Source organism: Pan troglodytes, chromosome 12 (assembly GCF_028858775.2).
Source record: "Pan troglodytes isolate AG18354 chromosome 12, NHGRI_mPanTro3-v2.0_pri, whole genome shotgun sequence".
In the NCBI taxonomy this organism is placed as follows: domain Eukaryota; kingdom Metazoa; phylum Chordata; class Mammalia; order Primates; family Hominidae; genus Pan; species Pan troglodytes.
The window spans coordinates 39,659,923-39,684,948 of NC_072410.2; the positions used below are offsets into that span (position 1 = coordinate 39,659,923).

At 36.3% G+C, this 25,026-nt stretch overlaps 1 long non-coding RNA gene across 1 annotated transcript; it reads right to left on the reverse strand.

The window, feature by feature from the left end:
• Positions 1 to 354: 354 nt before the first annotated feature.
• Positions 355 to 2,062, reverse strand: LOC107971712 (uncharacterized). The gene is made up of 2 exons (XR_001714602.2): positions 1,852 to 2,062; positions 355 to 534 (listed from the first exon to the last, which is right to left on the reverse strand). It is a non-coding gene; the product is annotated as an uncharacterized LOC107971712 (long non-coding RNA).
• Between the last annotated feature and the right edge of the window lie 22,964 nt (positions 2,063 to 25,026).

Sequence of the window (25,026 nt, forward strand, 5' to 3'; positions counted from 1 at the left end):
TGAAATTGCCTGATTTTCTTTCTGATATAGCAGAATTTTCAAGATTCTAATTTTATTTTAGAATAACCTAAAAAGGAATATTTCTAATGAAAGCATAAAAGAGGTAAAATAACTATGATAATGTTTAATACAAAGTCACCCAGAAAATGCCTTCGTACTAAAATTAAAAGGAGTAGGAAGATATATTCCCTTATGACAAGAAATTACAAATGGTGATTCCATAAATCACTACTGGCTTTCCTTTTCTCTCATCACCATCTCCTTTCAACAGTATAACTTATGTATGTATGTCAGATTAGAAGTTTAGTCATTCATTCAGTTATTGAAAAAAACACATACATGGTGTCGAATATGTCAGAAGTACTAAATGCTTTACCCATATTAACTGATTAATTTACAAGAATAATTTGCCGTAGTTATGCATGAAGCAGAGATATGCAAATTCTAGAGGTCCAAGGAAATAAGATCATAATGGGAATTGCGAGAGAGAAAACAGGATCAACTTTGTTGTGGTGGTTTCTCAGTTGGTGGTGCCTAGAAAGAATAGAAAGAAAATCTAAACCCACAAAAATAAAAGTCATCAATATCCAGAAAAAGAAGAAATATAAATACTTTTTATGTTACTTAATTTAAAGATTTTGAGAAATAAACCAAGTAAAACCATCTCTGGTTTTCATCTACAGTTATAATTAAGATTGAATTTGAATTTTGTGAATTTCATACTGAAGTTAGAAGGCATTGATTGGCTGGGGAAGTTAGAGTGTTGCATAGCTGACAAATTAAAGAATCCAAGCACTTGCTTGATGGTGACAATTATCTTGAACTGTGAATTATGATGGTCTAATTTTTGCAACACAAAAATTAGAATGTGAATTATAATGGTCTAATTTTTGCAACACAATTCTATGGTGAATTATAATGTGAATTATAATGGTCTAATTTTTGCAACACAATTCTATGGTTATAAGAAAATCTTGGCTGCCACTACTACATTTAATTAGGCCATTTCTATTGGGCTGTGGAAATATCACTGTATTCAGTCTAACAATTATGCTTGAGTTCTATTGATTGCTGAGTTGATAACTTTGACCTCTTCCCTCCAATATCTGCTTTACCTGATTTCTCATCCACACTTTTGCCAGAACCAGCTGGTCAAATTGCAGGCCATTAAAAAAAAAAAAAAACTCAAACAACCCTGCAATTGGTTACACCATAATTTTATAACACGCAACTCCACCTGAGTTGTGTTGAACATGAAAGATCAATTGTGAAAATTTGTTCAATAAAGAGTCATTGAGCCACTGCTCTCTCTAGGCACTGTTTTTGGTGCTTATGATACATAAGTGGAGAACACTATCAAAATCCCCACCCTAAAGGAACTTACATTCTAGCATAGCTAGAGAGAATGGCAAAAAAAAAAAAAAGTATAGAAGTCAAGATTAGCACTCAGTTTTAGAAGTACATATCTAAACCACACAACTGATGAACTATTATCTATTGTTCCTCTCAGAATTCTAGCTGCCCTACAGTTTGAAAGAAAGGGGCAAACAAAGGTAAATTTTAAGATCATTGTTATGTGGAGGTGGGGATGTGTTACTTTAACATCCCTCCAACAGACACCCCTCTGCAAAGGCATCCAAGTAGTGAAAAATACAATTAATTTTAGCCACATAAAAATCACACAGCAGAGAGTACATGACTTGGATCTCTGATTTGGGGAGGAAAGAGTTACTGATTCCAGTTGTATTTTGTGAGTTTCTTATAGCAAACTGGCCTTTTTTGGAGTAGAATAAACTAGATTTACTCCAAGTGAAGAGAATTCTGGAACTCTCTTTTATTGTCCTTACCCACCTATATAAGCTATTATGATGCTTAGCAGCAACTCCATTAAGATATCAGTAAATGGCCCAGGCAACTGAAAGATGTCCTGAAAGGGCAGATAGTGTTGAAAAATGTCTAAAAGGTCTTCCAAAGAATAACACAACAGGTTCATATCTCCCTAATGGTTGCCACCCTGTGTCTTCAGTGGCCATTGCAAGTCTTCAATGTTTTTCCCTTCTTACCCCATCATGTAACACCTTCAAATCATAATGCCACTTTTTCTCCATGGAGAATATAGAACCTAGCAGTCTAAAAATTCACTGTTCTAAAAGGAAGCTACTAGCCACATGTGACTGTCAAGCACTTGAAATATGGCTTTTCCAAATCAAAATGTGCTATATTTGTAAAATACATTTAAAATATTAAGGACAATGTAAAATATATCTCCAATAATTTCATATTATTATATATTGAAATGATAACATTTAGTATATATTGATTAAATAATGGTATCATAATTAATTTTGCCAGTTTTCTTTGACTTTTTAATGTAGCTACTAGAAAATCGTAATTGCATATGTGCCTGTTTATGGATTGCACTTCTATTTTACAGCCCTGGCTCAGAAGCTAGCCATCTGGAACTTCTTTGACTGACCAGTATTACTTACATGGTTTTTCTGCCCTTCATCACAAAGGGTGATCTTTGGTATTACTTACATGTTTTACATTACTTACTGGTATTACTTACATGGTTTACATTACTTACTGGTATTATTTACATGGTTTACATTACTTACTGGTATTCCTTACGTGTTTTTTCTACCCTCCATCAAAAGGATGTTCTCTACATCTGTTTGCTCAGTCTTTACTTCATTGTTTCAATAATCACCTCTCTTTCTTTCATCTTGACCTTCAACGAAATGTCATGATTAATGTTCAACTCCGCCACCAGTAGATCATGATTTTCCTTCAGCTGAAGGATTAGGTTCAGTCCATGTGCATATCCCTAGAGTTTAGTAAGTATTCAATGCATTAAAAAAACTCAATATATAATTGTTACTTAAGTGAATGAATAATTCATATGAACAGAAAAGAAAAAATCAATATCATGTTTAGTAAGAAGTTTTTTGAGGAAACAATGAATATGTTTGGGAAAGCAAACGTGGTACTATTGAGATTGCTTTTATTTCCATTCAGTAAATTTTGTTTATATGATTTGTGGGCTGATATGGACACAATTTATATCAAGACCAGTACAACATTCTTATAATCAAACCAATATTGTTTTATATTTTGGATAAAGTACTTTACACCAAAATAATGAATCAAATTTTGTTAAAATTTTCAACTTGCTCTTTCAAAATAAGTAAGTTTGTTCCTCAACCTTAGGAGACTGTTTGACTAAATATAAATATAAATAACTAAATAGAAATAAATAGAAATATAAATAAATAAAAATAATGTATATTTGACTAAATATAAATTATCTGACTAAATATAATTGGCACATACACTCAGGTAGTTGGCTAGGATTTCTAATTCTTAGTTTCCAAAATTTAAAAAAAAAAAAACAAGACAAAACAATAGTATATATAAGAATGGCCCATATTTGATTGCTCAAGAGCTATCCTGTTTCAAGAAGCAAAGTTGCTCTGAACACACTATATTCTGAATTCTTAACATATTATGATGTGCTACTGATTTATCCTGCTCCAGTACTATAGCATACCAAAGACAACTTAATGCAAGCAATGCAGTATAAAATACTGGAATAAATATTGATGAGCTGAGTGTCAGAGGAGCGAGATTATAATGCTATTTCAGAAGTAATCGCTTTGAGACTTAACTCTTGATCTCTAGAAATGGAGAAGCTGGCCTAAATAATCTTTACAGCATCTTCCCACACAAGAATACAAAAGGACAACTACATCTGCTTGCATTTATATTGATTTAATTCTAGACCTGTAAAAAGAAAGCTTATTTCAACATAAAACCCTGCAGCAAAATTGAATAAGAAAGAGTATAATGTTAATTTCCAGTAAAAGGATAAAAAAACCCTAGAACCTATTTCACCTATATTCATAAGTATCATGAAGTGACATGGAAGTCATTCGATTCAGCCTATGATAACTAGATTTAGTTCTATATTTGAAATCTGTTGTTGCCTAGGTTTAAATGCTTTGAGGTCTTAAGTCTATATATAATGTCATAGCGTGCTTATTAATTGCAAATTTTTTCAATTTAATATGACAAAAATATTGCCTGGTAATCTGGGTATTAATGTTTATAGTTTCCATCACTTCACCTCAAACCTTCACAAAGGTTTTTTTTCTTATCCTCTCACTTCAGTCTCCCAAGCAGCAGAGACTAGAGAAAGTAGGCACCATGCCAAGCCACAAAGCTGTATATGGACAAAAAGAGAGATAAATAAGACTTAGTGTACTCACTCTACAGAATGGTTAAATAAGTTTGCAAATGTCAAGGAGATTTATGACAACATAGAACCAAGAAGAAAATAAATGAATTTCACTGTCTTCTTGACCCTGACAACTTTCCTTAAGAAAAATTCCTGAAAAGAATGGTACTTCCTAATAGTAAAAACAATATATACTTTAGCTGGGCATATTCGGCAGGATGAAATCCATTCTTCTTTAAACTCCAGTGTTAGGAAATATTTTCTTTTTATTAACTCACAAAACCAGATAGCACATATTTTACTTCCTTGTTATCATCTCTCTACTGGTACTAACATATAAAGCCCATGAGGGCTAAGGTGTTTATTAACCTAGTTATTTTTGCTTATCTGTCTATCTCCAGGCCTGAGAATAATTTCTGGAAGGAAACTAAGTTCATTATATATATTTATTAAATAAGTAAATGAATAAAAACAATTTCAACTAAGTTTCATAATAAATATTCATAATTGGTGACATCAAATCAGGAAGCTGGCATGTGAACTTTCTTTATGCCAGCTTTCTTGTTTCAGCCATAGTAGTCTCATTCTTTATAGGACTAAGCGACTCATAACATTATTTTTATGAACTTATTTTTATATAACAAATATTCATTTACCATCTTTTATGTGCAAGGAAAAGAAGAATTATGGTGAATCATCTGTCTCTTTAAATATAACATGAAAAGATTACACTAGTTTACATGTAAAGTATTGTTTCAACATAATATTTTATCATAATTTCTTCCCTAGTTTACACAAACATTTGTGACATTAAAGCTGAAAACTGTGGAAATAAATATATGATTAACCTAGTAACAGATACAACATTCAATCCCTTTGGCAACTATAGGTTAAAACTCTATTACGGAATCTCTGCCTTCTCCTTAGTTTGGGTATTTGATACTAGAGATAATATATGATATTCATTCCACTCTCCTGATTCATGAACATATCACAAGGGATTGCATACAGACCACAAGACTGATCTTAAGAAATAAAGTAAGATAACATGTCATGAGAAAAGCAATGGGAAGTCCTGATTCCTATGTGACTTCCCTTCATGAACTCACTTATATATAGTTTCAATCTGCTATACCAAGGGTGACCAATATTTTGGCTTCTGTGGGCCACATTGGAAGTAGAAGAATTGTCTTGAGCCCCACATAAAATACACTAACACTAATCGTAGCTAATGAACTAAAAAAAGAAAAAAATCGCACAATACTCATAATGCGTTAAGAAAGTTGACGAGTTTGTGTTGGGATGCATTCAAAGCTATCCTGGGTCACGTGTTTGTGTTGGGATGCATTCAAAGCTATCCTGGGTCACGTGTTTGTGTTGGAATGCATTCAAAGCTATCCTGGGTCAGATGTAGCCCATGAGCCACAGGTTGAGCAAGCTAGTGTTATACTCATCTGATTTTGGTATACTTTATTAAACAAAGAATCTCACAAAGTTCACAATAGCTTTCATGAAACATAATACAACAAATGTGTCACTTTGGTCATGGATTTTCACAAGTGAAGAGTATAAATGAGGATATCAAAGAGAAATTACACCAGTCAGGGTTAAACAGGTAAGGAGAATTTTTTCTTTAAGACTATTGCAATAGGAATTAGGAATGTTACCATAGGGAAAGAAAGTAAACTCACTTCCAGTGAAATAAAAGACAAAGTATTATTTGTTTGTTTTTTGTTTAAGTACTGGGTTGAGCTAGTGGAAAAAAAACTGGAGGACATTATGGAGAAGAAAGTCCAAGTGATTAGGCCATCTGTATTTGCCAGTTGGCAGTATTGAAGTTAGGCTCCTACTCTCCCAAAGAGACAGAGGTTAGGAGAGCTATCTTAGTTAATGATTACATTTCAAAGGGATGGCTGCCAGGTCCTTGAGAAAGGCATTTCTGGGTTGTAAAACGGGTAAGAGGCAAGACATATCTAAATGGGGAAGAGGAAGGATTTATAACTGCCAGTTTTCTAAAATAAATACTCTAAGAAAAAGGATATCAGGGGCTCATGATCAGAAATAAACCTGTCTCAAGTTTAGCCCAACTGAGAGGAATGTTAAGGCTGTCTTGCTGAAAATAAAGGAAAATACAAGTTTGGTGCATATTGATTGCTGGAAAATTGATGCTTAGCTCATATTCACCCACTAGTTAGTGGTATAGGAATGAAAATAGATGTCTCTTGTTTTCTCCTGTCTGAACTGGTATACTTAACAGATTTTATTCTTTCTTAGTTCCCATGTATCGCATATCTGTATGTTTCTCAAAGAAGAGTTACTGGCACATAGCAAAATATGGGATTTTATGGTTTTAGAAAATGACATTCTTCTTCCTTTACAGAGTTTAGAATCAATTGATCAATAAATGCAGAAATCAGTGAAAAGAGGGACAAAGTATCACTTTTTGACTGACAGGTGGTCTGTTACTATGGTCCTTCTGTCAACACACCAAGGCTTTTTCTCTTAGACCAGTTATTGTTCCTCTTGGTGCCATCCTGGGCCTAACCAATGTTTAGTTTAGCCTTCACTACAAGGTTCTGAAATTGTTTATTAAAGCCTGTTGAATTTAACTAATTCTGGTTTACTCTGTTCTCAAGGTTAAAACTTACTTCTTATTCAATTCCCCACTGATATGTTTAGGCTTTGTGTCCCCATCACAATCTCATCTTGAATTGTCATTTCCATAAACCCCATAATCCTCAGATGTCAAGGGAGAGACAAGGTGGAGGTAATTGAATCATGGGGGTAGTTTCCCCCATGCTGTTCTTGTGACAGTGAGTGAGTTCTCACAAGATCTGATGTTTTCTCAGGGGCTTTTCCCCATTCATTTGACACTTCTCTTTCCTGCCACCTTGTGAAGAAGGTGCCTTGCTTCCCCTTCACCTTCTGCCATGATTCTAAGTTTCCTGAGGCCTCCCTAGCCATGTTGACGTGTGAGTCAATTAAACCTCTTTTCCTTATAAATTAACTGGTCTGGGGCAGTGTTTTATAGAAGTGTGAAAATGAGCAAATACACCCACCATTATGTATGTTAAGCTATGATATCCAAAAGAATTTATTCAATGATTTGCAAATAGATGAAAGGGCAGTATTGTCTAATATACAGCAACATATGGAAAGCTCAATTTCAAATATAATTCAGATTTATCAACATACCTTATGGAAAAATTAAAAGCCAATGTATCAAATAAACATGAAAATTAAAGTCTAAAGAATTGTAATCGAATAAATTATGAGTTTATCCTTCTCTATTTACTATTCTTTCTTGTTTCAGCCAGAGTAGTCTCATTCCAATGTCTGTGCAGACATGGTGCTTCTTCCACAGCTTTAACCAAGGCCCCCTTTTATAGAGTAGATATGTTCCTAGTAGGTCTTCAAATGTTGATCTAGACTTTCAGAGGTTCTTCTATTAAATAATCCAAAATATCAGAGACCACTAAAGATCATAGCCCAAACTAACATCCAAACCCTGTAACTGCCTCGAGCAAAATTACGTTCTCATAATGAACACAATGGTTGGTTCATTAGCTATCCAGGTTAATGATGCCAAACTCAAGGCATAAAATCAGTGATGCTAGAGGAAGGAAAAAGGAGAACAATTGTCTTGGTTTCAACCATGCTAGAAGGCTAATCAATCTATGAGAATATTCGTAATGTAAATAAGGTGCTGTAGCAGATAAACACCAACTTTTTTTGTTTTGTTTTTTTGGAGGCAGAGTCTAAGTCTGTTATCTAGGCTGGAGTGTAGTGGCATGATTGCGACATGCTGCAACCTCCACCTCCCAGGCTCAAGCAAACCTCTCACCTCAGCCTCCCGAGTAGTTAGGACTCAGTGAGTAGTTAGGACTCAGGTGCACACCACCATGCCTGGCTAATTTTTGTATATTTTCTTAGTAGAAACAGGGTTTTCCCATGTTTCCAGGCTTACTCCTAGGCTCAAGTGATCTGCCCAACCTCGGCCTCCCAGAGTGCTGGGTGTTAACAGATGTGAGCCACCATGCCCAGCCAAACATCAATATTTTAATGGCTTCACACAATAGAAGCTCATTTTCTGTTCAAGGGAGGTGGTGTGGAATGGGAAATACAAGGCTCCACTCTATGCCATTATATACTGATTGTAGACTTCATGGCAAGGCTCCCAAAGCCACCTAGAGCATTCATATCCAACTGGTCAAAGGGTGCTGAGGATCATGACAGAAGAGAGCTGAGGATCATGAGAGAAGTTTTTATGTATCAGGCCTGCATGTGGCATACATCATTTTTGCCCACATTCCATTGGTAAGAACGTAGTAGTATGGCCAATCTAACTATAAGGAAGACTGGAAAATGCAGGCTACATGTCTGCCAGGAAAATGATACACTGGATGCCTCCAGAGCAAATCAGATTAATGTCTAAAGGACCTATGAGCTTAAATTCATTAGGATATATCTTTTATGCTAAAATCATTATCACAGTATGATTTAATGTATTTTTGATAGGATGGTGGATATTGTCTCTTGTCTCAGGGAGAAACATTTGAATATTTCTTTCTGGAAAATTTAGAAATTTTCAGTGATAGTAACTTCATTCACCAGGAATTACTGTGGTGTCTTCCTCAATCAGAATATTTCAAACTTCCATTTCTTCTTTAGCCCATTATTTTTGGTACTCTGATGTTGCATTGTATATGAGTTTTACCTAACAACACAACTCCTACTCTTTCCTTTGAGCATGCACTTCCCTGTGCTACAGTAGATATTGCCACTGCTTTTGCAATGGAATTTCTTATACCTATGAGATTTGCCTGTTGGAAAAGTAGCCCACACATCCCTATAATTGTTTCAGTTAGAGAGGGATTTTCAACAGGTGTGTGAATTAAAGCTCCTAGTGATGTTTTGTAAGTATATATTCTTAGTGGTTTGTGAGAGTCCCAACTTGAAGCATTGTACTCTTGGGAACACTTATTTTCCTGAGATATAAAGTGTTCTCTATTTTAAATATGCATTTCTGCCTTATTTCATTTTACTGCAGTTTATGCAATAGTCTATTAATGTTCTCTTTTCCTGTGATATTCGGCTATCACTTTCAGGCAAATTACTGGATGTTCTAATACTTTAACATGCTTCTTAAGTTAGCTCCTTTTCCTTCTACTGTAGTTGTGGTTCTATTTCCTAAAATTGAGCCATTATTTCTGTTCTCTTTGCTTTCTGCATCAGATGTTATTTCTGGCTTGTAACATATTCCTCTAGATTTTGTCTTGTAATTTCCCAGAATTATAGAATTGAAAAATCTTGGGTCCGCTGAAATCAACAAGTGATTCAAGAAAGTCTCATCCACTTCCATCTTCTCGAGTTGAATAATGTCACTAGTAAAATGATACCATTAAATCAATGGGTAGACCTGATCTGGCCTTAGTCTGTTATAGTCTCACTTTACCTAGAGTTATGCAGTGGCTTCTTGTTTATATTATTTCAAGACAAAGTTTAACTGGAATTTATCTTATAAAGGTATATTCATTTGAATAATAGCCAATACCTCTTTGAGTACTTTCCACAGATAATTCTGTTTTTTTCTCTCAAACATACCCATATTATCTAAATACTGCTAGGTGTTTATGGAGAACTTAATAGTCAAAATTATTTTGCAAATTAAAGTTAGAAAGTTCAAGGGGTTATTCTCAGTTGAGATTGACAGGGAAAAAAGTTCAAGGGATCATTTTCCATTGTTTTTACTATAAAATCCTATAAAACAAAAAATCATTGTGACCTTTGATTTTTGATGTGAGTCAAGCACATGGTAAACAGTAAAGTCTACCTTATGGAGCTCTAGGCTGGGCGAGAGTGAGATAAGTAAGCAAGTTCCCTGTTTGTTTGTAATCAGTCATATATTTAATTACTATGTATATTTAATTGCTCAATTACTTGCATATTTCTTGGTAAGTGCAGCATGAGCCCATTGGTATCTTTTATGAACATCCTCATTAGCCGTGCAGGTAGAATTAAACATACCTTTTTTTGTAGCTTCTGTGAATTCTGAACACATCTAATTAGGGTATCTATACTAAGTTATTACATTGTTTATGATCATACTTTTTTCCCCTAGTTTTTTTTGCCGTTGATGGTAACAGCAGCTAAATATTTGTGTTAGATGGGTTCTGGGTTCTTACTAATTCAAAATGACCCAAAAATATGTTGAGTGAGTCAATAATTAGTCAACATACCTTCTCTAGCCTCTTCCAAAACATAGCTGAAAGAAGGAAATAGGCTGGTGACTTTTTCATGGCTTTTTTTTTTTTTCTTCCTGATGAAAGGCTATACGTAGTACCTTGCAGAGAAGTTAAAGCCCAGATGGAAACCAGCAGATTTACGGGCTATAATAACAACATACAAGAGTACGGGTACCACATAGCAGCTACAGTTGCTAATGGTGTTCAAATGCAGAGTCATTTCTAGGAGTTTTCCTGGCCAAGGCTGGGGAAAAGTCAGCAGTCATGGGCACACCAGCCAGGAGGACTGAAAATGGCTTTTCTACTTGTCAGAGATGCTGATAATCAGCATGCATTGAACCTGCCTACCTATTATGATATCTTTTTATACAGGGAGAAACCAGAAATTTACTATTTCTCTCAAAGATGATGACCAAAAATGAAAATTTACTTTTCTTCTCATATTTTTCATCCTTTTTCCCCTACATTTTACATTAGACCATATCTTACCACTGCTTTATTATACTTGTTAATATTTTTGTTCGTTTAATGAAATTAGACCACCACTTGTTATAGTGATTGATGTTGTTTGTTCAATTGGGCCATAGCAAGCAGACTCAGCACATGTAATTCTTTGGCTATTATGCACTCCTTTTATTGGCCCATGTTTAAATTTTAACAAGGTATTAGTATCTTCAAAATCATTATCCAACAAAAAGTTGAAACCTCCATAATCATCTAAATCTAACTACATGGTCCTCTTTACTAACCCGTCTTGCCGTCATGTGTGTATGTGTGAAATATATTAAAAGTTATTTGTACATTAAGTAAAATATTTATAACTGTATAAAATACTTATGTTTATATTTTATATATTATTAATGTATTTAAAAGCATTATATGTTTATATGTTTGAGTAATATATATTTTAAAAATACACATATTTGGCCTGGCACGGTGGCTCACACCTGTAATCCCAGCACTTTGGGAGACCGAGGTGGCAGGATCACGAGGTCAGGAGATTGAGACCCTCCTGGCTAACATGGTGAAACCCTGTCTCTACTAAAAATACAAAAATTTAGCTGGACGTGGTGGCGGGCGCGTGTAGTCCCAGCTACTCTGGAGGCTGAGGCAGGAGAATGGCGTGAACCTGGGAGGCGGAGCTTGCAGTGAACCAAGATAGCCCGCTGCACTCCAGCCTGGGCGATAGAGCGAGACTCCGTCTTAAAAAAAAAAAAAAAAAAAAAAAGTATATGCATTTATATATATGTATTTCTTCAAAAGTATAATCTATTTAAATAAAAATTGTTCCTAAAAACTTTAACGTATAGTACATTCTTTGTGATTTGAAGGAATTTACTTATTTCACTTGATACTGTGTTGCTAAGATTTAGAAATATGTGAGTCTGTATGTATTCATCTTTTTTTTTTTTTTTGAGACAGAGTCTCGCTCTACCGCCCAGGCTGGAGTGCAGTGGCAGGATCTCGGCTCACTGCAGGCTCCGCCTCCTGGGTTCACGCCATTCTCCTGCCCCAGTCTCCCTAGTAGCTGGGACTACAGGCACCCACCACCACGCCGGGCCAACTTTTTGTATTTTTTTAGTAGAGATGGGGTTTCACGGTGTTAGCCAGCATGGTCTCGACCTCCTGACCTCGTGATCTGCCCACCTCAGCCTCCCAAAGTGCTGGGATTACAGGCGTGAGCCACTGCGCCCGGCCTCATCTTTTATATGATATGATATTCCATTGTGTGACTATACTGTAATTCATTTACTCTCCCTTTGCTACGCATTTAGGTCCAGTTGTAGGCTGTCTTTAAGGTGGCTCCCAGGCCCGCCGTCATGGCTTACACCTGTAATGTCAGCACTTTGGGAGGCCAAGGCCAGCGGATCACGAGGTCAAGAGATGGGGAGACCATCCTGGCCAACATGGTGAAACCCTGTCTCTACTAAACCTTGTCTCTACTAAAACCCTGTCTGTACTAAAAATACAAAAATTAGCTGGGCGTGGTGGCAGGCGCCTGTAGTCCCAGCTACTTAGGAGGCTGAGGCAGGAGAATTGCTTGAACCCGGGTGGCAGATGTTGCAGTGAGCCGAGATCGCACCACAGCACTCCAGCCTGGGTGACAGAGTGAGGCTCCATCTCAAAAAAAAAAAAGATGGTTCCCAATAATCCCTGTATCCCACTATTCTCACAATTATGTTAGCTCCTCACCTTAAATTTGGACTTCTTCTATAAAACAGAACGTGAGAAAAGTTTTGAGATGTTACTTCCAAGAAAAGATTATAAAAATACAATGATTGCCATCCTGCCTCTTTTTCAGAGCCCTCACTCTGGGGGAAGCAAGAAGCCATCTGTGAGTAGCTCCATGGAACGATTCACATAAGGAATTAATGTTTTTAGCCAACAGTCAGTGAGGAACTGAAGACTGTTACTAGCTACATCAGTGAGAAGGAAAGGAGATTGTCCCCTAAGTTGAGCTTTAAATTCACTAAAACTCTGAGTATCACCTGGATCGCAGTCCTTTAAGTTGCCCTGAGTCAGGCACTGTGATTCAAACTCTGAGCTAATAAATGCTGCTTGTTTTAAGCCATTGTGTTTTTGGGTAATTTGTGATAGAACAATTTATAACTAATATAACTTGATTCATGGGTTTTACTATAGAGAAAGGTAATAACATGAACATTCTTGCACCTGTCTCCTGTTGCACATGTATAAGAGATTATTTAGGGGAACACAGAAAGGAGGAAAACTGCTGAGTTGTGAAGTATGTGAAAAGTCTAGTTTAGGAGTCAGTACCATGTACTTTCCAAAGCTGTTACACAATTTTACATTTTCACCGAAAAATATAAAATATAACAATAGGTCTACATCATTTTACTTTTCCCCACATAATGGGTGTCAAAGGGCATCTCTTCATTGCCTTGATTTGCATTTCCCAAGTTACTGATGGTGTTTAACATCTTGACTTACGTATATAGGCATATTTGTTTCCTCTTCTGTTGTTTATTTGTGTCTCTTAACCATTTTTCTACTAGTTATATGAGCTTTTTAGATTAATTTGCAAGACTTATGAATAGCTTCTTGATAACCAATCCTTTATCATTTATGAGCATCAGAAATAATATTTTTGATATTTATTATTATTTTCCATTTATCTTAGTGTATCTTTAGATGAATTAGAATGGCTGATTTCTGTCTTTCCTTTACAGTCGGTACCTTTGTGTTATGTTTAAGGAATTTTTACATATTACAGTTTGTAAAAGATACTAACCTAAATTTTCTAACGGAGGGTTTCCAGTTTAATTTTGACAATAAATTTCTTAATTTATCTGAGGGAGGGATGCAATTTAATATTATTTAAATATAAGTAGCAAAATTCTTGTAATTTCCTTTTATTGAAAAGGGCCTTATTGCTCCACTGATTTTTACATGGCTTCTTTGTCCATTTACCAAAATTCCATCATGTGTGGGCCTGGTTTCGAGCACTTATCCTACTGCATTCATCAATTTGTTGATAGATGCACTAACACCACATTGTCCTGCTAAATATAATTCCATATAAAATATACAATAGGGCAAATCTTACTTTTCTTCTTCAGAATTTTCCTGAATAATTTGATCTTTTATTTTACATATATATTTAAAATCATCATCACATTCCATGAAAATCTCTATTAGAGTCATTATTAGAATTATATTGAATCAATTTGATTTATATAGAATCAATTTTAGATTAAATATTAACTTCTTAAACTTGGCTTCTCATTAATTAGCATTATTTCTCTTAGATAATTAGCATCATCTAAGTTTTTAATATCACTCACTAAAGTTCTATACCTTTCCACATAAAAATCTTGACTATCTTTTTTTTTTTTTTTCTTTTTGAGACAGAGTCTCCCTCTATGGCCCAGGCTGGAGTGCAGTGGCATGATCTCTGCTCACTGCAAGCTCTGCCTCCCAGGTTCACGCCATTCTCCTGGCTCAGCCTCCTGAGTAGCTGGGACTGCAGGCGCCCGCCACCTCACCTGGCTAATTTTTTGTATTTTTAGTAGAGATGGGGTTTCACCGTGTTAGCCAGGATGGTCTCAATCTCCTGACCTCGTGATCTGCCCGCCTCAGCCTCCCAAAGTCCTGGGATTACAGGCATGAGCCACCGCACCTGGCCAACTATCTCTTTTTATAGTCATAGGTAAATTTACATCCACTGTTCACCCTGGAAAATGTGTCTTTTTTTAAATTATTATTTTAGTGGTTTGCTTTTACACTGAGTTTTCTTATTTAATTTTGTTTTCAATATCCATGTATTTTACCACTTTTCTTGGGACTAGTGCTGCCAAATGCTTAATTTCTTTGAAGTTAAAAAATAACATTTAAACATGTATATTGTTCAATTACTGTAGAGTAACACAGTTTTAATTTTTAAAAAATTAATTGCATTAATTGAATAAAAATGAAAATTCACCATCTCAATCTTAAAACTAGAGAAAGTTTCATTTGTCTTATCTGAGTTCTTTTCTCAGGAAACCAACCATCAGGCCTCCCAGATATTATCAAGTAACTGACACTTACCAGATGTCTGCATCTGGACAATGAGAGGCCAGAGTCCTCACCCATCATGATTACCTAACTGACCACCTGCTTCCTGTTGACTAACTACTCTTCCTTAGCCCTGCCTAATTGTTTTCCCACACATGGTTACTTTTCGTTCCTGGTGTATAAACCATTAATTTTAGTCAGTTGAGGAGATTGATTTGAGACTGATCTCTCATCTCCAAGGTCATAGCACCTGAATAAAGCCTTCTACCTTTGCATTACTCATTGTCTTAGTGATTGGCTTTCTGGGCAGTCAGCAACTGGACTTAGACTGAACCCCTGGTGTTTCAAGAACAGATTGAGTTGTCCTGGTATATTGTAATTACAGTATGAAAATTTGAAATAATCATTGACATACAAAGTTTTGTTTCATCTGATTTAATGTCAACTCAATATGTCAACATTTGAAAACTAAATATATGGCTCCAAAACAATTTGAAGCTAAAATAAAACTGAAACCGACCCAAAAGTCCTGTGGACTGTTTTTTTTGGAAAAACATAGAAACTGACTCTTCTGGTCTTAAAGCTTGAAACTTAGATTTGTTTAATCTGAGTTCCTTGCTCAGGAAAGGATCCCCAGGCCTCTCAAAAAGGATTAAAGAACTGCAACTCACTAGATCATCCGATCTAGACAATGAGAGGCCAGGCCAAGCCTCACATTCATCATGATTGCTTCCTTACCCCTCTGGAGTTCCTGTTTTCTCACACATAGTTACATTACTTCCCTGGTATAAAAACTCCTAATTTTAGTTGTTTAGGGAGATGAATTTGAGACTGATCTCCCATTTCCTAGGCTGCAGCAACTGATTAAAACCTTCTTCCTTGGCAATAATCATAGCCTCAGTGATTGGCTTTCTGTGTGGTGAGCAGTGGGACCTAGACTGAACCTCTGGTGTTTCAGTAACAAAAGTAATAGACACTCAGAAATGTGATTGGGGTGAAATTACTCTGTATAGATACATGTACAAATTATTATTATTATTAAAATTTAAGATGAGTTTTTTCAGTGAAAATTATTCAAATTAATTAGACCTCCCTTTATCTGTTATAAAATGTTTAGTTTTAATTTAAATAGGTATTAATGGGAATTGATAGATTTGATGTGAATATTATGCAATCTACAAAATAAACATGTTAAAATATATTAGTAACAACATGAAGTGAAATATTTGTGTATTCTGTGCTTTCTCTAAAAATCTATATTTCTAAAATTATAACTGCAACTTCTTCAAGTATATTAGATTACTGGGAAGGAGAATGTAGTAATAATAAGACTCATTGATGTTTACAGGAAAAAAACCACTGCACCCTTAATTATTCTTCTTCATTTGTCTATAAAAATTATATTTTTTTATTTAGATGTAATTTATTATTAGATTTTTGTGAAGTTTAACTAAAACTTCTATTGTATTATTTGCATTTAATATAAGTGATGTTATTTTGAACAATATAAATCTGCCAGGCACGGTGGCTCACACCTGTAATCCCAGCACTCTTGGAGGCCCAGGTGGGCAGATCATGAGGTGAAGTGATCGAGACCATCCTGGCTAACACGGTGAAACCCATCTCTACTACAAATATAAAAAATTAGCTGGGTGTGGTGGCGGGAGCCTGTAGTCCCAGCTACTCGGGAGGCTGAGGCAGGAGAATGGCATGAACCCAGGAGGTGGAGCTTGCAGTGAGCCGAGATGGCACCACTGCACTCCAGCCTGGGTGACAGAGCCAGACTCCATCAAAAAAAAAAAAAAAAATCCACTTAATATACAAAGATTGTTCAAATTGTAAGCAGATAACATCAAACAATTGTTTACTCTCCAGACCTGTGAAATTTTCAATTGTCGTATTCTCTAATTCTGAAATAGTATGTTCTTTACTCAATCCAGTCAAATTCTTACATTGAAAGACCTATCTTAAAACAGACTCCAAAACCTCACAAATATTCCCCCAATGATACTAAAGCTTTGACAAGGTAGTACTATCCTTTACCGAAACATGCAGTAAACTGAGCTTTGATTTAGAAACATGTTATGTTGGTGGTATTTGTGAGAAGACAGCATTTGACAAAAGCGTTCTCAATTTTATTTTCTATTACCATGTGCAGAAAATATATTTGCAGACAAACAAAACTGCTTTAGCCTGTGTAATTCTGAGAGGTTATTAACAGGATTTTAGTATGATGTTAACTCCTTGTGATACTCATGGCCAGTCCAAATCTGGAAGTATTTACGTATTATTATTATTATTTTTTTTTTTTTTTTTTTTTTTTTTTTTTTTTTTTTTTGAGGCAGAGTATTGCTCTGTCTCCCAGGCTGGAGTGCAGTGGCGCGATCTCGGCTCACTGCAAGCTCCGCTTCCCGGGTTCACACCATTCTCCTGCTTCTGCCTCCGGAGTAGCTGGGAGTACAGGCGCCCGCCACCACGCTCGGCTAATTTTTTGTATTTTTAGTAGAGACGGGGTTTCACCGTGTTAGCCAGGATGGTCTCGATCTCCTGACCTCGTGATCTGCCCGCTTCGGTCTCCCAAAGTGCTGGGATTACAGGGGTGAGCCACTGCGCCCGACCTAACGTATTTGTTTGTACATTAGTTTGATTTATATGTTGAGCTTCAAATCAAGGACTATAGTTGGATAATATTTTACTATTTTTTTATTGCGCTTATGAAGTCTGAGGTCTAGGGAATACACCTTTTTTTCCAAGGTCATGAGACAAGTAAAGAAAAAAACAAGGACTCAATTCCACGTGTTTAGACAACTGCATCAGTTGGAGTTTCTCTCAAGCAGGTGGTAGGCACTATTTTCCATCTGTGGAATTAGTCACCCACAAAATTACTTTTCTCCATTTAAAATATTTAATCATGAAGAACAGAGAGTTGTTACACAGATAAAATTTAAGACTCCTCACTTATAAATTAAAATGTCTGATCCAAAGATAACACGTCACTTCTGATGTTACTTGTAATGAGAAATCTGATACTTCTGTTGACTTTACCTCTCCATTAAATATTTAATAATAAGAGAAATAAATCCATAGGTTTTATCTATTTAATTTTGAACTTGAGGTAATTCTGTTATTGGTTGTTGGATTCCTGTTAATTCAAAACACATTGCAAAGTGATGTTGTGCTCAATCAAGTTTGACTCTATCATTTGTCCACAAAAAGTCATGTTTAATATTTTGCTAAAATCAACTCCTTAGGAAATAATCATTTCTGGTTAAAAGAAAAATACAATCTTGTTAGGAAACAGCAAAAACCACTTCAATTATGAATTGCAGCAGTCTGCCTGACACATTTCATGAAATTTTACAGCAATTACTCATGGTAACTGTTAAATGAAGGGGGAAGAAAACTAATACTAAATTTATTTTTAATTATTAAAAACAACAAAAAGTGATTTATTTCTGACAAAGTGAGCTGAGATAATGAATATACCACCTGTATATGGGAGGGGAGGGATTAAAAATGAATGAATATTGTGATCTTTAACTTTTTTTTTATTTATATTGCATGAGTCAGAGCATTCCCCCTTGTATTTTAGTTTCCTTATGTGTAGTGTTACAAAGGCATCATCTGGGGCTTGATGGAAACATAAAATGTAGCCACCCAGACAGGAAGATTACTCAACCCAAGGCCTCTCTAGTAAATGAGTGTACTGTTACAGTTGAGTTAGTTAAAAATAATTTATATCATTGAATGAGGGTCTAAGGAAATACGGCCACTCTTATTACCCATTATTGGGACAACTTGGAAAATAACTGAAGATAAATTATAATCAGTAATGAAAAGATGTATTTAGTGACAATATTGAGCAAGATAAAAACTCCCTTTAAAGATAGCCAAACATTTAAAAATAAGTTCTTGCTACTGAACCAGAGTGTGAGCACTTTAAAGGACTTCACTCTTTAAAGAAGTTTCCTACATTTAAAAAATTTCTTCACTGTGTTCAAATTATACAGACAAATTATTTCTGGAGGACAAAGAACATGCTTCTTGCTTCAGATTTTTCTAATTGTGGTTACTGAGTATCACAACACAATAGGTAGCACTCTAAGTTACAATATGTTTGAGTTTTAAAATCACATTATGTTCCAATAATTTTCCCAGCAAAGCATTTTCCTCTACCTCCCAGGAAGGAGAGATGACTTTTCCTTGACTAATACAGTAGACCTCCTAATAAGCAGTACAGACCACACTGGTTAATTTTAAAAATCATAAATAAATAAAGAAACCGCACACAGCCTATCAGGGGTACACAGAGGAGTGGTTGGTTGCCCAGAGGACCAGACTTAGAAAACAAATGGGAGAAAAAGTAGCTCTGAAAGGACTTCTTGTGAAACACAACCTTAAAATATGCATGAATACACATATACAGACATGTGTCAGTCATGTTCACATGCATACGGATACATGTTGAGCTTCTGTGTCATTGATTATTTTATGTAATGGAAGTTACAGTATATAATCTTTAATTTATTCTATTCTTCTCACTCCATGATACTTATGAACATTCTTTATATCCAGGTCTTCTGATATAGCTCTAATATTTTCTAATATTTTCTTATTCCAATGGCTATATAATATTTCATATGCCATAATTTATTAATCCACTTTCCTTTAGATGAGTACTCACTTGTTTTTTAGACTCTACTATATTACAATAAAATCCTTGTTTCTCGAGTGCTAGGATGGTCTTTTGAGGGCAGAATCGTTTAAATGGATGAGGACAGGCTGCCCCTGGGAACGTGTGGCTTGCTAGCCGACGTCCCTTGGGGATTCTGCTTGCCCTTTTCAGGCACAGTGCTCTTCACTTGCCTCAGTTGTGGCTGAATGAGCCCAGGTGTAGCTTAGGCTGCAATCCGATATGAAGATTGCAAATGGGGAGCCCTGGCAGTGTCCACGTGGTGCTAACTCTGTAGGCTTATAGTATAAAGAGCTGTGGAGGATGGCTGCCTCCACCCAGATTTCAAAGGGTGCTACAGAGAACCTCGGGCCAAGACTAGAGACCTGCCATAAGGATGGAGCTTCTGCAGAGAGCACTCACTAGGACAATGCTCAGTGAAACTGTGGGGTCCAGGGTATCACCGAGAGTCTCCACTAACGCAATGCCTAGGGCCACCCTTGAGACCCCAGAACTGTGGACACATCAGTGTGCAGTGTCAGCCTTGGAGACCTGCCAACAAGCAATTTTAATGTGTAAGAGCTGAAGCCTGGGCTGTGCCCATCAAACCTATGGTATTGGGGCTGCCAGAGTTTTGGGGACAAATCCCCACCTCTGTGTCCAGAAAGCAGAAGCTGGAGCCAAAAGACATTATTCTTAAGCCTTAAGATCCAGTGTGGGTAACCCTGTCGGGTTTTAGACTTACTTGGGACCAGTTTTTTTCTTCTTCTTCGTCTTCATCTTTGTCTTCATCTTCTTCTCCTTCTTCTTCTTCCTCATCCCCTTTTTCCTCTTCCTCTTCGCCCTCTTCCTCCTCCTCTTTCTCTTCCTTCTCTTCCTCCCCTTCTGCCTCTTCTTCTTCCTCCTCTTGCTCTTCTTCTTCCTCTTCTTCTTTCTTCTTTCTTCTTTCTTCTTCTTCTTGATGGAGTTTCACCCTTGTCTCCCAGGCTGGAGTGCAATGGCACGATCTCAGCTCACTGCAACCTCTACCTCCCAGGTTCAAGCGATTCTCCTGCCTCAGCCTCCTGAGTAGTTGGGATTACAGGCACCCATCACCACGCCTGACTAATTTTTATATTTTTAGTAGAGATGGGAATTCACCATGTTGGTCAGGCTGGTCTTGAACTCCTGACCTCAGGTGATCCACCTGCATCAGCCTCCCAAAGTTCTGGGATTACAATTACAGGGGTCAGCCACCACGCCTGGCCTCTTATTTCTTCTTTTAGGAATGGAAACGTCTGTCCTATGCCTGCCCCATCATTGTATTTTGGAAGTACATAACTTGTTTGATTACATAGGCTCAGAGCTGGAAGACAATTTGCCTAAGGATGTATCCTGTGTTGATACTCACCTATATCTGATTCTGAGACTCCAGACTTTAGACATTAGAGCTGATGTTGGAATGAGTTAAGACATTCTGAGAATATTGAGATGGGATGAATTGCTTATATAATGTATTTTGCATGTGAGGAAGACACGAATTTTGGTGGGCCAAGGGTGGAATGATATGGTTTGAATGTATGCCCTTTAAAATTAATAAGTTATTGGCCCTGCACAGTGGCTCACATCTGTAATCCCAGCATTTTGGGAGGCCGAGTGGGTGGATCACTTGAGACCAGGAGTTCAAGACAAACCTGGCCAACATGGTGAAACCCCATCTCTACTAAAAATACAAAAAATTAGCCAGCTGTGGTGGCATGCACTTGTAATCCCAGCTACTCGGGAGGCTGAGGCAGAATTGCTTGAACTCGGGAGGCAGAGGTTGCAGTGAGCCAAGACGGTGCCACTGCACTCCAGCCTGGGTGACAGAGCAAGACTCTATCTCAAAAAAAAAAGAAAAGAAAAAGAAAAAAAAACAATTTTAAAAAATAAAATTCAGGTGTTATTAATGTGATGCACTAAGAGGTGGGGACTTTAAGAGGTGATAGGCCACTAGGATTCTTTCCTCATTAATATTATTCGTAATACCTGAATTTTCAAGGGGACACAGTTAAACCATAGCAGTTGATGAAAACTTAAGTCACTGAGGCAGTTGAGCTAGTAAAAATAGCAGTGTTGTGAGAATCAGAGGACCAGAGAGGCCAACGGGTGGAACAGGAGAATTTTATTTAAGTGGCCACTGGCCCAGCAGATTGACATCCAAAGGCTAGGCCCTGAACAAAGACAGGGCTTGACTTTTATACATGCATCTGACAGGGGGTGGGCCAGGTTTGTGGTGCAAAACCTGTAAGGCGGGCAAGCGAGCTTATAGAAGCAGAACAAAAGCAGTTAATCATACAGTGACAGGTTTTGCCACTCAGGCATGTCTTGTGACCTTGCAGCCACATCGAAGGAAAAACAGGAACTTACAAAATTTGGAAATTGAGTAATGGTAAGGGGATTGGAGATAGTAAAGGAATTTGTTTTTCTTAACTTTGCTCTGAGGGGGTGTTGGGAGAGTTCTGGAGCTTGTTCCTTTGGGCTCTCGCTTTCCAGATAGTGTTATCAAGGCTTTGTCGAGGTCCTGCCTATTGCTGGCCTTGTAGTGAGTCAGCTAAGTACAGGAAAACTTGCTTTTATCTTTTTAAAAATTTCTGCTTCAGCAGGATATATTTTAATCCATTTTATCTCAATCCCAGTACTATAGCCATTTCAGCTGAATAATTATTTGTTCAGAGGAACTATCCTGCTTATTATAGGACGATTAGCAACATTCCTGGCCTCTACCCACTAGATAACAGTAGCAGCCCCTGTCCGGTCACAACACACCAAAATGTCTCTAAACATTTCCAAAGTTCCCCTGGGGAGCAATATTTTCCTCAGGAAAGAAATGCTAGATTATTTAATATCAAAATATTAAAAAAAAACCCAGAGTTTTAAAATTTGACCTGAGATTGTTAAGACTGTCTAACTCAAAACTTGTAGTAGGTTCAAGATTATATTTGTGTTATTTTTTGCTAATAGCTCATTAAAAGAAAATCTTATAACAATATATATCTCTTGAAACAGGAAAGTATAACAAACAGGTAATACTACTGCATAGATTTTTTTATGGATTTTTATTCTCAGCCATATTTTTATTTCTTTCTCTGTGAGGTATTTGTAGAAAAGATTCTGTTTTAAAAGCAAAATCACAAGCATGAATAATTCGAGCAGGTTTGACTTGAAAGATTTCCAAGTCTGAAGGATTTATAGTTAGAAAAGTAGAGGAGTAGTAACTCTGGAGTCTATCATAAGCAGAATTTTAATAAAACTTGGCAATGTATCTTGCCAAATACCTGAAGGTCTCCATTCTATTGTAAGGTGGAGACTCCATACATAGATTTACACAGTGAAACATTGATGAGGAAGGCTGGATTTAAATGAGAGTGCTTTGTACCATAGTTTATTTTGTTATATTTAAAAGGTATGCAAAAACCAATGTAAATATTACATATATGTGTGTGTGTCTGTGCACGTGTGTATATGTTTATATGAATCACACAGAGAATCTTGATATAATTATCTTTGAATACCCTTATATATGCCATCAATCAAACAGCAACAGTTTTTGAAGGCCTATTATGTTTAGATAATTATGATAACTACCGTTGGGACAGGAAGAATGAAGATCCGGGAAATGAGATTATAGATTTTGCTCTCAAATTTCTTATATAATATCAAGGCTATGGTAAATGTGTCTAAAGAAATTATATACTGGCCTTTGCCATTAGTTTTCTTTTTTTTATTTTTTATTTTGAGATAGTCTCTCTCTATCGCCCAGGCTGGCATGCAGTGGCGTGATCTCGGCTCACTGCACCCTCCGCCTCCTGGGTTCAAGAGATTCTCCTGCCTCAGCTTGCGAGTAGCTGGGACTACAGGTGCATGCCACCACGCCCAGCTAATTATTTTTTATTTTTTATTTTTAGTAGAGATGGGATTTCACCATGTTGGCCAGGCTGATCTTGAACTCCTGACCTCAGGTGATCTACCCACCTCGGCTTCCCAAAGTGCTGGGATTACAGGAGTGAGCCATCACGCCCAGCTGCCATTAGTTTTCTAATAAGGGCCACCCAAAATTCTCAAAGAAAACCAATATAAGGTCTTTTTATACTTATTATAAGTGAATATTGCTTAGGAAATAAATGTGACCATAACACATGATTTGTTACATGAATCTGAAATTTCAGTTTTATTATTTCCAAATCTTTTGACTTGTCAAGTTTAATCATTCTCTTACTTTACAATTGTATTCTCTATCATAATAAATGTAAGCAGTTGGTTAAGTTCGATTATATATGCATTTATATTATCTATATCAGATTAATTTTCTAGTTTCTTGTATCTACAGAAAATTGTTTAGCATGTACAGTCAGGTTTTAAACAGTGCCATCTTTTAATAAATTCGAATAAACAAGTTTGCTCACAAGTAAACTTAACATCTTTTGGGTGTGGGATATATCTTCTTTGTTAGATTAACTAGAGGTTTAATTAATATATGAATTAAAACCTAAATAAAGTACTTGTTAGATGATTGTAGGATTTCTATTGTCTATTACAAAAGTTTCAAATTTGTATATATAAAATGTTTCAAATGCATTGAATAAGTAATTTAAATAAGACAACAGAGATGTTTTAAATGACTTAATTATTTGAGAAAAAGATCAAATGACCAGGGAATAAGATAATACATGAAAAATTGGCTTTCATTTCAAAATGTCATCTGGCTTTTGTCTGGGAGCCCCCAGCATATCCTTTCACATGATTTTATATGCAGACAACATAAAAGACGAAAACTCACATGACAAACCTAAACTAAGACTAGTTATAAACCTATCACTAAAATTCAGCAGGGCACATTGGGTAGTCCACCTGTATTACGCACTGATTAAAATGACCTGTTAGAAACTAGGAAGTGGTCCATTCCACCTTCCTTTCTGTTCACCATCTGGATTAGAAACACAAAGTTTTAACAAAAAACATAGCCCTGGTACCTACTCCTGAACCAAATGGCCCTGGCTACTAGAGAATCGTCTCCCTTATCTCCTTGTACATGTGTATCCCAGTGAAAGAGAGCTATGTCTGAAAACTTGTAGGAAAGGATGTACACAGGTCCATCTAGGACTGTGGATGTATCAAAATCTGGGTAGTGTAATTTTTATAGCTACCAACAGCCAGAAAGGAAGCATGATGAGAATTGTGATGACATTAATTATTCATTTATTTATTAGTTCCGGGCTAAGCAATAGAGAAATCTGTACTTGGGACAAACAGAATTGCATTAGATCAAAGACTGTTATAGAAACTTGGAACTGGCATAAAGTCTTTAGGTATCTGCCTGCCATCCTTCTAAATCT